Raw genomic sequence first — 18022 nt, 5'->3', positions numbered from 1 at the left:
AATGCAGCCATAGCGGCTTGTACCTGTTCACACTTGCTTCATTCTATTAGGCTACTAGTTTACACAAGTGTCTATGAAAAAAAAAGTCCAAGTTTTCTGGACAAAACTTTTTTTTCTTCTCATTTGTTTTTTCCCATGCGTTTACAGTATAATGTAAACCTATGGGAAACGAAATCCGCAGTGCACATGCTGCGGAAAAAAAATGTGTGGAAACGCAGCGGTTTACATTCCGCAGCATGTCAATTCTTTGTGCTGATTCCGCTGCGGGTTTACAGCTGCTCCAATAGAAAACTGCAGGTGTAATCCCGCAGCGGAATCCGCAATAGAAACCGGCCAAAATTAGTTGACAGATTCCCTTTAGGTAACTAAGGCTACTTTCACACTAGCGTCGCGTCACGGACGTCGCAATGCGTCATTTTGGAGAAAAAACGCATCCTGCAAAGTTGCCCGCAGGATGCGTTTTTTCTCCACAGACTTGTATTAGTATTGCCACACGTCGCATCCGTCATGCGATGGATGCGTCGTGTTTTTGGCGACCGCGACGCACAAAAAATGTTCAATGTAACGCTTTTTTGTGCGTAGGGTCCGCCATTTTCGACCGCGCATGCGCGGCCGAAACTCCACCCCCTCCTCCCCGGAACTCACAATGGGCAGCGGATGCGTTGCAAAACTGCATCCGCTGCCCACGTTGTGCTACATTAACACACTGTCCGTCGGGCCGACGGTTTGCGACGGCCCGTACCGACGGACTAGTGTGAAAGTAGCCTAAATATTAAAGTGTATTCTACATGGAAGTAATGCAGCTCATATTTAATCAATGTTTGCATTATCTTGGCTTATAATAACAGTCTGATTCTGTAATTTTTGGTGTGTATTTGATGCAGCCACATCAGCTTGCACCTGTTCACATTTGCTTCCTTCTGCCATGTACATTTGCAGGCTTAAGTACCTTAATGTTATCCATAGAGCTAGTATTGAAGTAATGCAATGTAAATTTCATATATTCAAGGATTGTACTTGTCTTGACACACACAGTTTGCTGCTAATGCAAATTTTCCGTGTGTGTTTAATGCAGTCACAGCAGCTTGCACCTGCCCTACGGGGGCAATAGAAGCCTTTCGGAAGCAATATATTGGTAAAGAAGACTTCTGCAAATTTTCATATTTAAATTGATTAAAAATTAAATAAAAAATTACAGAAATTTACTAAAAAATGTACATATAATATTGTCAAATGGAAACACCATGAAAGCAGAGTGAACATATGGCATCAAGGAAGTTTCAGAATTTTGATCCACACAGGATCCATTGTTGGCGAAAGTAAACGGATAAGTATATGGGTGATTAAATGTTCCGTTTACAACCCCTATACTCCGAAGGCAATGGATTTGGCTATTAAGCCAAGACACTTGTCAGACATTAGATGCATAGTGCCTGCTCCTGCCAAGCAACCAGATCTTCGACTCTCAGCGGCTTCTGTCAACACGACCATATTATATCGTCTCCACAGGACGAATGAAAGGGAGACTGCAATGAACTGAGAGAACGGGACATTTTCCTGGACCACTTGTCTTATAAATCGAAGATGTTCAGCAAGCAAGATAATTATACTAAAGCTACAACTACAGTATAATCTCCAGTATTAACCTAGTTATGCATCTTTCCATGTGGACAGATATACAGATAACTCCCTAAGGATATATTCGCATGATGGATTAAAACCCAAAGAGTATTTTTAGTGGTAGGAATCTGTAGTCGTAGCCTTGGATTTCCACTGGTGATGTGCAGAGGATCTGCATAGTGGAGAAGTAGGATTTTCTATTCCGGGAAGAGAGAGAGACTACAAAGACGAGGCCTTAGGCCTCTTTGACACTTCCATTTGGTGGCGGGCGTCGTAATGCGTTTGTCACAATCCATGTTTGGATCTGTGGCAGATCTAGTTTCCCTCAGATATAAACTTTTTTCCTTTCTGGTCATTGGGGGTTAATGCAGTTTACTCCCGCCGGTGGCCGCTGGTGTTATTGCATTGCAGCTGGGTCAGCTGATGTTTGTGACCACTCCCACCATCCTTTATAAGGTCACCTGGTGCTTCAGCTGACTGTTGGTTATACAGGTCCTTTGGATACCAACCTTGCTGGAAAAGGAGCTTGCTGAGTGCTGAGCAGCTAAATACTCATTCCTGGTGCCTTACTCTGCTGTGCGGTGCATTGCAGCAGAGAAAGCTAAGTGTGGTGTTATTGTTTCTTTGTCCCTTTGTAGTTTGTGCATTCACCTTTTGGTTTCGTGTTCCCCTCAATATTGTTTATTTGCTTTGTGTGCTGTTTTCTCTGTTCACCTCCTGTGGTGGGGGTTGGGGGTTTAGTTCAGGGTTTAACAGGAGACAGGGACAGGTCGGTGACTTGGGCCTCCCTACCTTCAAGGGTACCCCCAAGTTAAGGAAAGACAGGGCTTCCCCTAGTCTGAGGGGCAGTTCAGGGGCCCAGATTCCTCATCTCCTGTTTTCCTATTTCTGCATCGTGACAGCGTTGTTGTGACGTATCGACGGACGTCGTGCAAATAGTGAAAAACGTGTGTGACGCATCCAGTGTTTTGATGGATGCGTTACTCGTTGTTGCCTGAATTGCAATGTAGAGAGAGACTTTTCCCCGGATCGGAATATGCTTCCAGGCATGCTCAGATGTAAAAACTGTATCCGTCACTGGATTCCTGCGTTCCATGAAACGTTTTTTGTCTGCAGTGGAAAAACGTTCCCCGACGCCTCCTGCGGCATACGTTGTTCCACAGAATGGGAGCCTATGGACACTGGATCCTGCACGCACTGTGAAAAGCAGGAATCCAGTGACGGATGCAGTTTTTACTTCTGAGCATGCCTCGAAGCATATGCCAACACGGGGAAAAGAGTCTCTCTCTCTAAACACTGGATGTGTTGCGTTACACACATTTTTCACTATTTGCATAACGTCCGTCAATACGTCACAACAACGCATTACGACGAGCACCAGCAGACGGAAGTGTGAAAGAGGCAGATGAATTTGAAACACAGTCCAAACAATTATTTGATAAAACAAAAAAATACCTCCAAATATATATCATATCATAACACATCCCCACATAAGTCAATATTTAGGAAAAGAGAGGGTCCATTGCAATGAAATTTAAAATAACATTTCTGAATATTTTCCCAAGCTACAGAATTCATGAGTTCATGACGCCAGGGGGCGCAGCTTCAGTGACGGCACCGCTAGTAAATGAAGCTCCGCTCCTGCATTTCATTCATTCCCCAGTCGTTTGCAACCGGGAGCGGCCGCATTAGCAGGGCTCCCGGTTGTAAACTATTTAACCCCTTGAGATGGATTTACAGCATGGGACTTGACTGTACGGCAGACAGGTATGGGATATTGTTGCTTTTTTATTTTGGATTTTTTTTTTTTACAGAACGAGGGCTTCTGCTTGGATCGAGAGTATAATAAAGAAATGAAAAACCTGTGTGTTTCAATATTTAATTAAAATACTTTTTTCTTAGTGTGTGTGTTTTATTAACTCTTTCACAACTGTGCGATTAGTAATGGATAGGTGTCTTATTGAAACTTCTCCATAAGCCGACTTAATGTCACCTTACGATAGCAAGGTGACATTAACCCCTTATTACCCCATATGCCAATGCCACAGGGCAGTGGGAAGAACTGGGCAAAGCTCCATAATTGGCGCATCTAATAGATGCGCCTTTTCTGGGCAGCTGCGATCTGCTTTTTTAAGACTGGGGGGGCCCATATACATGGCCCCTTACCGGCCTGAGAATAGCAGCCAGCACCTGTGAGTTTTTCCGGGTTGGTTGGAAAATATAGGGGGGGACCGCACGTCGGGTTTTCTTTCATCCCTTACTCGCACTGCTTTCGGGAGAGCGGATAACAGCCGGCTTCAGCACCACACGCAGGGAAACGGTGCTTACAGTAGCGCTGTCTCTTTCACGGCGCATGGAGGAGAGTGTACACTGTTCTCCATGTGCATGTGTGTTGGACATATTGCGGTACGTGTTGCCGGTAAAAAACGGATATGTCTCCGTGTTTTGCACATGGACACACGGTCCGTAAAAAACACGATGACATGTGCATAGACCCATCCATTTGAAAGGGTCTACGTGTGTCAGTGTCTCCGGTACGTGAGAAAACTGTCACTACACATACCGGAGGCACTGACGTGTGAAACCGGCCTAAGGCTGTGTGCCCACGTTGCGTTTTTTAAGCGTTTTTCCACTATGGAAATGCTTAAAAAATGCTAACAAAACGCATCCCATTAATTTTAATTCCATTCCGCAATTGCTGTGCCAAAGCTGCGTATTCTTCTGCAGCGGAATCGCATCACGGTAAAATACGCAGCATGTTCATTTATTTTGTGGAATTGCGGTGATTCCGCAGCCATAGACGTGTATTGGGAAAAAACGCATGAAAACCGCATGAAAAATACGTCCAAACCGCATAAAAAACGCATCAAAATCCCCATGCGCTTTCCTGGCAAGGGTATGCGGATTTGATGAGGAAAAATCTAATTCTATTCTGCAATGTGGGCACATAGCCTAATAGAGGTGGTTCCTGCCAGCATGTATCTCAAGAACAAGGCTCTGTTATAAGGTGTTATCTGAGCATGCTACGGTGCAAAACAGAGTGTCTTCAGTGTGCTAAAAAAAACTGTTTGAGTCACGGCGGTTGTTCGACAGCTGCAACACATGCATGGATTGCCTGTCTAGTGTCTATCCTGATAGTGTTCACTGTCCACCATGAAGCGCATATTTCCTAAGATTATGCACAAGACAACTGACACAAACATAGCGCACACCTAACCCAAGTACATGCATGTATAAAGTCATTTCAGTACCAGCCGTAATCTGCATAGGAAGTACACCGCTTTGCAGGAGTCTGAACAAAATAAAAATACATTCTGCAATGAGACCTGCCTGCTGATTAACCACTTCATGACCGGAGCTTTTTGCGGTTTCGTTTTTCACTCCCCTCCTTCCCAGAGCCATAACTTTTTTTATTTTTCCGTCAATATGGCCATGTGAGGGCTTATTTTTTGTGGAACGAGTTGTACTTTTGTACAACACCATTGGTTTTGCCATGTCGTGTACTAGAAAACGGGAAAAAAATTCCAAGTGCGATGAAATTGCAAAAGAAGTGCAATCCCACGCTTGTTTTCTTTTGCTTTTTTGCTAGGTTCACTAAATGATAAAACTGACTTGCCATTATGATTATGCAGGTCATTATAAGTTCATAGACACCAAACATGTCTAGGTTCTTTTTTATCTAAGTGGTGAAAAAAAAAATCCAAACTTGGCTAAACAAAAAAGGGGAATTTTCCGATACCCGTGGCGTCTCCATTTTTCGTGATCTCTGGTTGGGTGAGGGCTTATTTTTTGCATGCCGAGCTGACGTTTTTAATGATACCATTTTGGTGCAGATACGATATTTAGATCGCCCCTAGTTGCATTTTAATGCAGTGTCGCAGCAAGCAAAAAAAACGTAATTTTGTTGTTTTGACTTTTTTTTTTTTCTCGCTACGCCGTTTAGCGATCAGGTTAATTCCTTTTTTTTTTTTTTTTTTTTTTTTTTTATTGATCGGGCAATTCTGAAAGCGGTGATACCACATGTGTATGTTTGATTTTATTTTTATTGTTTTATTTTGATTGGGACGAAAGGGGGGGGGGTGAATTGAACTTTTGCATTTTTTTTTTTTTTTAAACACTTTTTTTACTTTTGCCATGCTTCAATAATCTCCATAGGCGACTAGAAGCTGGCACAACTCGATTGGCTCTGCTACACAGATGTGATGGTCAGATCGCCTCTATGTAGTAGAATTGCTGAGTTGCTATGAGTGCCTACCACTGGGTGGCGCTCACAGCAATTCGACACTGACAACCATAGAGGTCTCAAGGAGACCTCTGGTTGTCATTCCGATGAACCGATGACCCCTGATCACGTGACGGAGGACAGAGGTGCACGTGTTTCCGGCCTGGTGGCTGGAAGCGCGATTTAAATGCTGCTGTCAGAGTTTGACAGCGGCATTTAACTACTTAATAGGCGCCAGTGGATCGCAATTCTACCTGTGCCAATTGCGGGCACATGTCAGCTGTTCAAAAATGCTGACATGTCCTGGCTTTGAGGTGGGCTCACCGCTGGAGCCCACTTCAAAGGGCGGAATACTGACATCGACGTATTAGTACGTCCGATGTCAGTAAGGGGTTAAAAACCAATAGAAGGTGTAGCAGGATCAATGGGTCCATACACTACTGCAATCTACAGTAGGTTGTTAACCAAAAAAATCCAGTTTAGGAAGCCACTAAGAGCTAAGCCATAAACCTTTTGTTACATTTGTCTTTATGGTAGAATCTATGTATTGCATCTTCATTCACACTTTTTAATAATTTAAAAGTCTAATTATTATCTGTGGGACTCAACGGATTACAAATTATCAGATTGTATCCATCTTCATCAGGACTGATGTAAAGAATAAATAGCTACACATTTAGTCAGATTGGATAAACTGCAATAAAAAAAAGCATAGTATTGTATATGAACAAGACAAAGGGACCACATAGCAAAATCTGGAATGAGGCCCTAGTACTCCAGCAACATGGGCCTGACATTAACTCCCTGATGGTCCAAATGGAAAAAAGTTTTAAACTGAGTGGAACCAGAGCTGCCACAAATCCAAAAATGGATCGTGACAAACAGATTATAAGAAATGTGGGAGAGCCTTTGTATAATATAATAATATTATACAATAATAATATTGCACGCCCCACTTTTCAGTTTTTGAATTTCCCAAAAAATGTAAAATAACCAATAAATTTCGCTCAACTTCACAATTGTGTTCCACTTGTTGTTGATTCTTCACCAAAAATTTACATTTGATATCTTTATTTTTGAAGTGTGATATGTTGGAAAAGGTTGAAAAGTTCCAGGGAGCAGAATGCTTTCACAAGGCACTGTACTTTTGGCAGTGTGGAAAGGTGCCAAGTTCTGTTGGAGAAGGAAAATTCAATTTCAAAAAAGTTTGTCGGCAGAGGGAAACATGAAGTGCTCTAAAATTCCCTGGTAGACGGCTGCGCTGACTCTGGTCTTGATAAAATACAATGGACCTACACCAGCAGATGACATGGCTCCCCAAACCATCACCAATTGTGGAAACTTCACACTAGACCTCAAGCAGCTTGGATTGTGGCCTCTCCACTCTTCCTCCAGACTCTGGGACCTTTATTTTCAAATGAAATGCAAAATTTATTTAATCTGAAAACAACCCCTTGGACCACTGAGCAACAGTCCAGTTCTTTTTCTCCTTGGCCAAGGTAAGACGCTTCTGTCGTTGTCTATTGGTCATGAGTGGCTTGACACAACGAATGCGACACTTGTTGCCCATGACATGGATACGTCTGTGTGTGGTGGCTCTTGAAGCAATGAGTCCAGCAGCAGTTAATCTCCCAGCAAATTTTTGAATGGCCTTTTCTTAACAATCCTTTCAAGGCTGTGGTTATCCCGATTGCTTGTGCATCTATTTCTACCACACTTTTTCCTTCCACTCAACTTTCCATTAATATGCTTGGATACAGCACTCTGAACAGCCAGCTTCTTTAGCCATGACCTTTTGTGGCCTACCCTCCTTGTGGAGTGTGTCAATGACTGCCTTCTGGATATCTGTCAAGTCAGTAGTTTTCCCCATGATTGTGGAGCCTACTGAAACAGACTAAGGCCGGTTTCACACATCCTGATATTTCCAGCATCGGAAAAAAACAGTACCGGAGATGTCAGTGTCGGTGTATGTAATACTTGTGGCACAAGTGTGGCAACCGTGTACCACATCAGTACCACGCGCACAGGCGCCAGAAAAGAAGTGCTACAGTAAGCGATGTTACCCGGCGCCCGATGCTGAACAAGGCTCTCATCATTCTCCCCTGTTCTGCCGGCGATCAGAAGGGTAGAATGATGATTGTTATATTCAATGATAACAAAAACAGCATGAGCGGCTGATGGGAGTAATCTCACTCGCCGCCTGCGTTATAAATAAATGAAAAAAAAGGTTCCCCTCTATTTTCTATAACCAGCCAGGCAAAACTCACAGCTGGGGCTGCAACCTTCAGCTGTCAACTTCAGCAAGGCTGGTTATCAAGAAAAGAGGGGTCCCAACGCATTTTTAAAATTATTTAAATAATTATTTTTAAAAAACGGCATGGGGTCCACCCATTTTTGACAACCAGCCTTCCTAAAGCTGACAGCTGGAGGCTGGTATAGGGTCATGGATATTGACCCCCCCCCCCCCAGCATAAAAATAGAAGCCTGCAGCTGCCCAGAAAAGGTGCATCTATTAGATGTGCCAATTCTGGCGTTTTGCCTGGCTCTTCCAACTTACCCTGTAGCGGTGGAAAGTGTGGCTCATATTTGTGGGGTTGATGTCCCCACTGTATTGTCTGGTGACATCAAGCTCGCAGCTTAGTAATGGAAAGGCTTCTAGGAGACACCCATCCATTACTAATCCTATAGTTGAATTGTAAATAAAGACACAGCCAGAATAAAGTTCTTTAGTTTACTAGAAATAAAACAAAACAACATAGTTTTTAAGTGAAAAACTATCTGAAAAGACCGGCGTTACCCAGGCATAGTAACTAACTGCACAGCTTTTCTCCGCGGCTTGATACGTATATACATTAATTATATATACACCCCTTTTCACATGTAAAGCGACATGCAGTAAATGCAGCTATAATAATAATAATAAATACTAATAAACAATGAAATGGTCACATTAAAAAAAGTGTTCGAAAATATATAAATGTATTTAAAAACATTTTAAACACAACCAAGCGCAACGTGATTTTGGTGTAATTTTCAAAAAAACGTTCCAGAAATAGTGACTGTGTTCCAGACCCCTCTCCTATACTACTTATTGCATGCCAAAAGGGGCGCTGCTGTGTATTAGATCACTTTCACACATCAGTTTCGGATCCTTTGTTTTGTCGGATCCGACTAGATGATCCGTCTAAGTGTTTCTAGCTGACGAGAGAGAGAGAGAGAGCGAGAGAGAGAGAGCGCGAGAACGAGAGACCCCAGAATGGAAAATGCAAAAATCAGTGCATGCTCAGTTTAAAAAAACAGAATCCGGCGCCATCAGATGACGGATCTGGCGCCATAGGCTTCCATTCTAGCAAATGCTGGATGGCGCCGAATCCGTCGCTGTCCGTTTTTTTTCGACGGACACAAAAACATTACTATGTCCATTTTCTCCGGCCGCCGGAAAACACATTTTCAACGGATGCGACAAACAAGGGACGAAACGTGAGGCCACACCTACCGCCTCCAGCCTCATTATTTCCTCTTCCTCCCCGCACTTCTCTGGCTGGTTGACTGCTGGTTTCCTGGCGACGAGAGCTGGGGCAGGGAGTACACATTTACATTTGTGTTGTCACTGAGAGAGCCGGTGGTACGGAGCTGGGCGCCGAGGATGCTGGCCGATATGAGTGCTGCGGACTCTTGTGAAAGAAGTGCGGCCATTGGGGGTAATAGGCGGCATGTGAGAGATACAGAAGCCGTGTGACCCCCCCTCCTCAGCACTGTTACCCCCCCCCCCCCTCCTTCAGCACTGTGTGGTGAGCGGGGCTATGTGGAGTGGGCGTGGCTTGATACACACACACACACACACACACACACACACACACACACACACACACACACACACACACACACACACACACACACTTAGCTTTAGGCCAGTGTCACACGTCCAGATAATTCCGGTACCGGAATTATCCGTGTCCGTGCGTATGTGGCACGCCGCACACGTGTGCCGCCTGGGTACCACACGGAGCGTGCAGGAGACAGCGCTAGAGATAAGCGCTGTCCCCTGCATCTGGTGCTGAAGCCGCCATTCATATCTTCTCTCCAGCAGCGTTTGCTGGATAGAAGATATGAAAAATCATTCTTTTTTTTGTTTTTTCGTGTTTAAAATAAAGATCCCTATCCCCACCCCCCTCCCACCCCCTGTGCGCCCGCCCGCTGTTAATAAAATACTCACCCGGCTCCCTCGCAGCGTCCTGTCCTCGCTGCACCTTCTCCTGTATGAGCGGTCACGTGGTGCCGTCCATTACAGTCATGAATATGTGGCTCCACCCCTATGGGAGGTGGAGCCGCATATTCATGACTGTAATCGGTGGCCCCACGTGACCGCTCATACAGGAGAAGCTGCGGCGAGGACAGGTCGCTGCGAGGGAGACGGGTGAGTATTTTATTAACAGCGGGCGGGTGCACAGGGGGTGGGAGGGGGATGGGAACAGGGATCTTTATTTTAAAACCACAAACAAACAAACAAACAAACATTTTTCATATCTTCTCTCAAGCAAACGCTGCTGGACAGAAGATATGAATGGCGGCTTCAGCACCACGTGGGGGGGACAGCGCTTACTGTAGCGTTGTCTCCTGCACGGCACACAGACTGCACACGGACAGCGTCCGTGTTTTACACGGACCCATTGACTTTAATGGGTCCCTGTAATCCGTGCGCTCCCACGAACACTGACATGTCTCCGTGTTTTGCACACGGACACACGGTCCGTGAAAACACGCTGACATGTGCAGAGACATATTGTTTGCAATGACTCTCTATAATGAGTTTCACTTTTTGTATTGAAGAACTGAATTAAACTAACTTTTTGATGATATTCTAATTTTGTGAGAAGCACGTGTATAATGTTGTCAAAATGCTATTGAAGAGCAACCTCCCACTCAAGTAATAGAGTAGGTGATTCAAGATAGTACCTGGATACATTAGATATTAGATATGCATAGCAAAAGTAATTTTTAATTGGTGTAAGGGATGAGGACAAAAATTGTGAATTTATACCATTTTACGTTGGCATTAGCCCTTTTAAATGCAAGTGGGACAACAAATTTACTATTACTTAAGTACATTGTAGCCTAAATCTAAATTTTCGAGAGCATATAAAGTCCAAAAGATGCACCAAATTTATTTAGAGGTGTTCATCTTTTAATAATTTTGGCATACATTGAAATGGCAGGCCTTCAGTTCAAGACGGACATGTGAAATGCCAGTCATGATAAATTCCCTCTGTTGTGTAATAGGACAAGTGCTTTTTACAGCATCCTCAAATGCTTTAGAATAAACAAAAAAAGCAATTCCAGCTACTGCATAATATATCACAAATAATTAGTTATAAAAATTAATTTAAAAATTTTTTTTCCAATAAATATAGTAGAATTTGCATATTTTCTACTCAGCAATAACAAAGAGCCCCATCTACTACATAATTGTCTAAGGGTCACTTCCGTCTGTCCTTCTGTCTGTCTGTCACGGTATTCATTCGCTGATTGGCCTCGGCAGCTGCCTGTCATAGCTGCCGCGACCAATCAGCGACGGCCACAGTCCGGAAGAAAAATGGCCGCTCCTTCCTCCCCGCAGTCAGTGCCCGGCGTCCGCATACTCCCCTCCGGTCAGCGCTCACACAGGGTTAATGGCAGCGTTGACCGCGGTGTAACGCACTCAATTAACGCTGCTATTAACCCTGTGTGACCACCTTTTTACTATTCATGCTGCTTATGCAGCATGAATAGTAAAAATATCTAATGTTAAAAATAAAAAAAAATAAAAAAAAATAGTTACATACTCACCCTCCGGTGGCCCCCCGGATCAGGAACCGGCCTTTCCCGCTCCGCGCGACGCCCCGGTGACCGCTGCATGCATTGCGGTCTCACGAGATGATGACGTACGGTCTCGCGAGACCGCTACGTCATCATCGTGCGAGACCGCAATGCAATCTTCAGACCGGACCGCGCGACATGCATCGGGAAACGGCCGCTTCGATCCGGAGGCTCCAGGAGGTGAGTATGTAACTATTTTTTATTTTAAATTCTTTTTTTTTTTTTTTTTTTTTTTTAACAGGGATATGGTGCATACTACGTGACTGCGCTGTATATACTACGTGACTGGGCATTATACTACGTGGCTCTGTGCTGTATACTACGTGGCTCTGTGCTGTATACTATGTGACTGGGCAAGCTGGGCAATATACTACGTGGCTGGGCAATATACTACGTGGTTGGGTAATATACTACGTGGACATACATATTCTAGAATACCCGATGCTTTAGAATCGGGCCACCATCTAGTCTACCCATAATGATGATAAGCTAGGTGAGGCTCTGCGAATTACAAACAGTGGAGAAAAATAAGTATTTGACACATTGCACACATTTTATTTTATAAAATAAGTATTTGATAACCTACAAACAAGCATGAATTCTGTCTTTCATGTACCTGTTATTTTTTTCTCTAAGAAGCCTCCTACTCTGCACTCATTACCCGTGTTAATTGTTTAAACTCATTACCTATATAAAAGACACCTGTCCCAGGACTGCCACTAGAAGTTTCGGGGCCCCATACTGGCAAATTTTTTGGGGCCCCATGAGACTCCGCCCAGGCTCCACCCCAGCCCCGCCTCCACGCTCCACCCCTCGAACTGTCCACAGTCCCACCGTTCTCTTGGAAAAACTCCACTTCTCACCTATCACACATTAACAGTTCCTATGACCAGATCCACATATAGCCGGCAGCTTTTGTTTTGGCCAAAATATTTTTTAAGCCGCCACCATAACACGGTACACACTTTTGGCCGGCCCCTACTCTGCTGTAACCTATTAAATATTTTTTAAAATATGCAATACAATTTAGGAATATTTTTATTTATTTTTCAATTTTTAAAATGACCAATAATATCACATACAAGGAACAAATACCGCTACACCATGTCAAGACCACATATGACCACCACAGTGATCGAATAACATCACATACAAGGAACAAATACCACAACATCATGACCAGACACCATATTATTACCACAGTGACCAAATAGCACATACAAGGGACAAATACCACCGCACCATGACCAGACCACATATTACCACCAGTGACCAAATAATATCACATACAAGGAACAAATACCACCGCACCATGACCAGATCACCACAAAGTGACCGAATACTACAATACTGATCAGTAATAAAAAAAAAAAAAAACACAATACCATCACCATAAGTGCCATTATACACAGGAGATCTGTACTTAGTATGCAGTGTCTGTGTACAGGTAATACAGTGATCACTGGTGATATTATACACGAGCTCTGTATATAATGTGTAGGTAATACAGCGATCACTGGTGACATTATACACAGGAGCTCTGTGTATAGTGTCAGTGTACAGGTAACACACTTACTCACCAGTGAAGTCCTTCATCTTTCAACTTTCATCCAGCACAGACCGCCGTCACTTCTTCCAGCCAGGACTAGTCTCTGCGGAAATAACACAGTTATCTCGAGCTCCGCTTGCAGAACACATTACTTAATTTTTCCCAACTTCTACATTACAACACATGAAGAAGAAAAAAAGGCGACATAGTATCACTCTACACAGTAACAGGACCGCCCCCCCCCCCCCCCATTTAAAACAGTATACTCAAAAAATAAAATAAATACGTCACTGCAGTAATAATATCCCTTAATTAGCCCCTATGGTAATAATATCCCCTATCCTGGCCCCCGCGTGTCTCATTCCTGGTTCCAGCCATATGTTCTCGCATCTTGCCCTCATTGGTATCCATCCTGCCCCATATGATCTCCCCATCCTGCCCCATAGGATCTCCCCATCCTGCCCCATCTGTCTCCATCGTATCCATCCTGCCCCATGATCCTGCACAATCTGTCTCCAATCCTGCCCCATGTCTTTCATTCTGCCCCGTGTCTCCAATCATGCCCGTATCTCCATTCTGCCCCCAGCGTGTCCAGCGTCTCTGCCCCCAGTGTGTCCAGCGTCTCTGCCCCCAGCGTGTCCAGCGTCTCCAGCATTCTGCCCCGGGGCCCCCCGGATCGCCTCTCTCAAAAAAAACAACACAAGTTCTTACCTGGCCGCGTTCCTGCGGCGTGCAAAGCTCACTCCCTCCACGCAGGTGAAGTGCGCACTTGCCGGTGGCTGACAATGATGTCAGATGCCGGTGAAGTGCACGCTGCGGCTCAAGTCAGCTGGCAGCTGTTAACTATTGACGTGCGGGCTCGGGCCCGCACGTCAATAGCATGCCGCAGCGCCTGTAGGGGGGGCCCGGTGAGCAGATGAGACGGGGCCCGATGCAGGCCCCCTTTGCCCACCGGGCCCCATACGCCAGTCAGGGCAGTAATGCCCTGATGGCCGCCCTGACCTGTCCACACAATCAATCACACTCTAACCTCTCCATCATGGTCAAGACCAAAGAACGGTCTAAAGACACCAGGGACAAAATGGTAGACCTGCACAAGGCTGGGATAGGCTACAGGACAATAAGCAAGCACCTTGTGAGAAACCAACAACTGTTGACACAATTATTAGAAAATGGAAGAAACACTAGATGGCAGTCAGTCTTCCTCGGTCTGGGGCTCCATGCAAGGTCTCGACAGTGGGACCACAGTGTCGAACATTACCATTATTAACACTCTACGCTATCATGGATCAAAATCCTGCAGGGCACACAAGGTTCCCCCTTCTCATGCCAGCACATGTTCAGCCCCGTTTGAAGTTCATCAAGTGGTCAAATTAGATAAAAATAGAACTTTTTAATATAAATTTAACTCGCCATATTTGGAAGAAGAAGGATGAGTAAAACCACAAGAATACCATCCCAACCCTGAAGCATGGTGGGGGGAAGCATGGTGGGGGAAACATCATACTTTGGGGGTGCTTTTCTGCAAAGGGGACAGGATGACTGCACCGTATTGAAGGAAGGATTGGGTCATGGATCGCAAGATTTTGACCAGCAACTTAGTTACCTCAGCAAGAGTATTGAAGATGAGACGTGACTGGGTCTTCCAGCATGACAATGACCCGAAACACACGACCAGGGCAACTTAGGAGTCGCTAAGTAAGAAGCATTTCAAGGTCCTGGAATGGCTTAGCCAGTCTCCAGACCTGAATCCAATAATAGCAAATCTTTGGAGGGAGCTGAAACTCAATGTTGCCCAACCACAACCCTGAAACCTGAAAGATCTGGGCAAGATCTGTATGGAGGAGTGGGCCAAAATCACTGCTGCAGTGTGTGCACACTGGGACAAGAACTAAAGGAAATGTCTGACATCTGTAATTGCAAACAAAGGTTTCTGCACCAAATATTAAGTTCTTTTTTTCTACTGTATCAAATACTTATCTTTTGCAATAAAATGCTAATTAATTATATAAAAACTTACAATGTAATTTTCTGGTTTATATTTTTAGATTGTGTCTCTCACAGGTGAAGTGTACCTGCAAAAAAAATTACAGACCTCTCCATTCTTTGTAGATAAGAAAACTTGCAAAATCGCAAGTGTGTTTAATACTTATTTTCCCCACTGTATAATTAAACAGACACTGGATTGCGCCATTAAAATTTCACCATCTTATTTCATTACACAAACAAATCTCCAAAACGTCTCCACTCTCCACCAAGAAATGGTTTACTAATGTCATGGCAAATAGAAGACACGTCCTTCTTTGTGCAAGATCACGGCGCTCAGAGAAATGTCAATTTTTAACAGATGTTTATTTTTTTTCCAGCTTCTTAAGTGGAAATTTTACAGCCTTCGTCAGAATCACTTACTTGCAGTGAACAACCCTGCCAGGAAGCAAATCAGTGTGTGTGTGTGTGTGTGTGTGTGTGTGTGTGTGTGTGTGTGTGTGTGTGTGTGTGTGTGTACATTTCCATCATTTTTTTGCCACATACCACAGTTTTCTATTTTGTCGCTTGTGCTTTATTATTGCTGATGTTTTTAGATAGGATTTATCAATTGTGACTTTTAATAAAGTTGCCAAATAACTTCAGTAAGGAGTGTAGGAGGGGAATGGGTGCATAATAAGCAAAGTAACAGGTCAACACAAAAGTGTTTTGTGACAAATTTAACAAACTTCATATGATATTTAATACATTTGAGAAAAACCTGATCATTTTATACTTAACTGACTTAAAAAATTACTGTGGCTTGACAAAAGCTCTGCTGAGCCGAAACATTCCACCTGTTCACATTGGCCAATAAAACAGTTGCCCTGATTTGGAATCCAACGACAAAGGAAGCAAAAGAAGAAGGAAGGAAAGAAGGAAGAGAGGAAAAAAGCAGGAAGGAAAAGAGGAAAAGAAAGAGAGAAAAAAAGAAAAAGAAAAAAGAAAGGAAGAGATAATAACGGGAAAAGAAGGAAAGAATAGAAAGAGGGAAATAAAATAAAAAGGAAAAAAAAAAAGAGCTAAAAGGGTAAAGAGGAAATGCAGATAGATGACATGTGAGTAAAAATAAAATAGACTGACAACAGATGAGATAGATAAAAGGAAGACGAAATGAAAGAAACAGTAATATATTAGCTAAATATGAAAGAAGATATACAGTGTATATATATATATATATATATATATATATATATATATATATATATATATTGCGGTAGCACTCAATATTTTCTGCAGAAATAAAAGTGGACTTTTTACCATTCCATGTGGCAACGTTCAAGTCCTTTCACAGACCCTTTCTCCAGCCATAGATAGATGTGATGGGGCTGGCCTTTCCTGTCATCTCCGGTACACACATAGCTATAGCATTATTACATGACAGTCTGTACAATAACATACCACTATTAGCACATGCCCTAATGCCAGCGACCTCCGCATAAACGTCACCACAGGAGAGAGAGCCCGGAGTTCTGCTCTCCTCTGCACTGGGTGCACACTGTACATGAGGGCAGATTGCAGGAAGGACTGGTCACAGTGTGTGAATAATACGCCCGGGCCCTGGTACAGAGCTCAGGGCCGCACGGTACAGGCGCGAGGTGGGAGGCTGGGAGCGGGTATGACAGGACAGCACTCACCTGAACACTGCGCAGCTCCGGGGACCCTACTGAACTGAGCGCTACTGACAGCAGCAGTACTCTGCACTGCCGTGTCCATAGCAACACGAGCTCCGCCCCTTGCAGTTCTGCCAATCAGCGTCTCTCCCGCCACATGGAGACACATTCGTCAGTGTTCTCATCTTTGGTCGCTCGGACCAAAACCTAAGAAGTTGGCCGCTGTGTACTGCGGGGCAATGGCTGCTAACACACCTGTAGTCTGAGGTGATGGCCCCTGTGTGCTGCTGAGCAATTACTGCTAACACACCTGTAATCTGATGGGATGGCCCCTGTGTCCTGCAGGGCAATGGCTGCCAACACACCTGTAACCTGAGGGAATGGCGCCTGTGTACTGCGGGGCAATGGCTGCCAACACACCTGTAACCTGAGGGAATGGCGCCTGTGTACTGCGGAACAATGGCTGCTAACACAACTGTGACCTGAGGTGGCCACTCTGTACTGTGGGGCAATGGCTTCTAACACAACAGGACCTGAAGTGATGGCCCCTGTGTACTGCAGGGCAATGGCTGCTAACACACCTGTAATCTGAGGTGATAGCCACTGTCTACTGCTGGACAATGACTGCCAACACACCTGTAATCTGAGGTGATGGCCCCTGTGTACTGCAGAGCAGTGGCTGCTAACACACCTGTAATGTGAAGTGATGGCTCCTGTGTACTGCGGGGCAGTGACTGCCAACACACCTGTAATCTGAGGTGATGGCCCCTGTGTACTGCGGAGCAAGGTTTGCTAACACACCTGTAATCTGAGGTGATGGCCCCTGTGTACTGCGGAGCAATGGCTGCTAACACACCTGTGTGGCACCCCTAGGGGTATTTGCCACAAAAATAGTTACTGACAGTAAATGCAAATCCTAAAATAGCAAGACTGCACTACCACCTCCGGCCAGAAGGGGGAGCTCCAGAGACTCCCCTTGATCCATTCTGGTCTGAGAGAAGAACTGGCAGTTGGGCTAAGGAGCTGAAAGTGAGAGGTCATACAGTTGAATCTCTAACAGCCCTGTGACTGTTACCAGGCCTAAATCACCGGCCTGAGGAGAAGAGGGATAGAGAAAAAGGACATTGTGAGAACCGG

At 44.4% G+C, this 18022-nt stretch overlaps 1 protein-coding gene across 2 annotated transcripts in view; it reads right to left on the bottom strand.

Moving 5' to 3' along the window:
- CDKL1 (cyclin dependent kinase like 1) overlaps positions 1-16996 on the bottom strand; it is a 92664-nt gene extending 75668 nt beyond the window's left edge. Inside the window, exon 1 of one of the 2 annotated variants that reach the window (XM_069735290.1) lies at positions 16910-16996. The gene's annotated coding sequence lies outside the window, so the exon portion shown is untranslated. The remainder of the gene's footprint in view (positions 1-16909) is intronic. The other variant, XM_069735283.1, reaches the window with a different exon arrangement.
- Between the last annotated feature and the right edge of the window lie 1026 nt (positions 16997-18022).

The sequence above is a fragment of the Ranitomeya imitator genome, chromosome 1, assembly GCF_032444005.1.
Source record: "Ranitomeya imitator isolate aRanImi1 chromosome 1, aRanImi1.pri, whole genome shotgun sequence".
Taxonomy (NCBI): Eukaryota; Metazoa; Chordata; class Amphibia; order Anura; family Dendrobatidae; genus Ranitomeya; species Ranitomeya imitator.
This window is presented reverse-complemented; position numbering and strand designations above follow the sequence as displayed.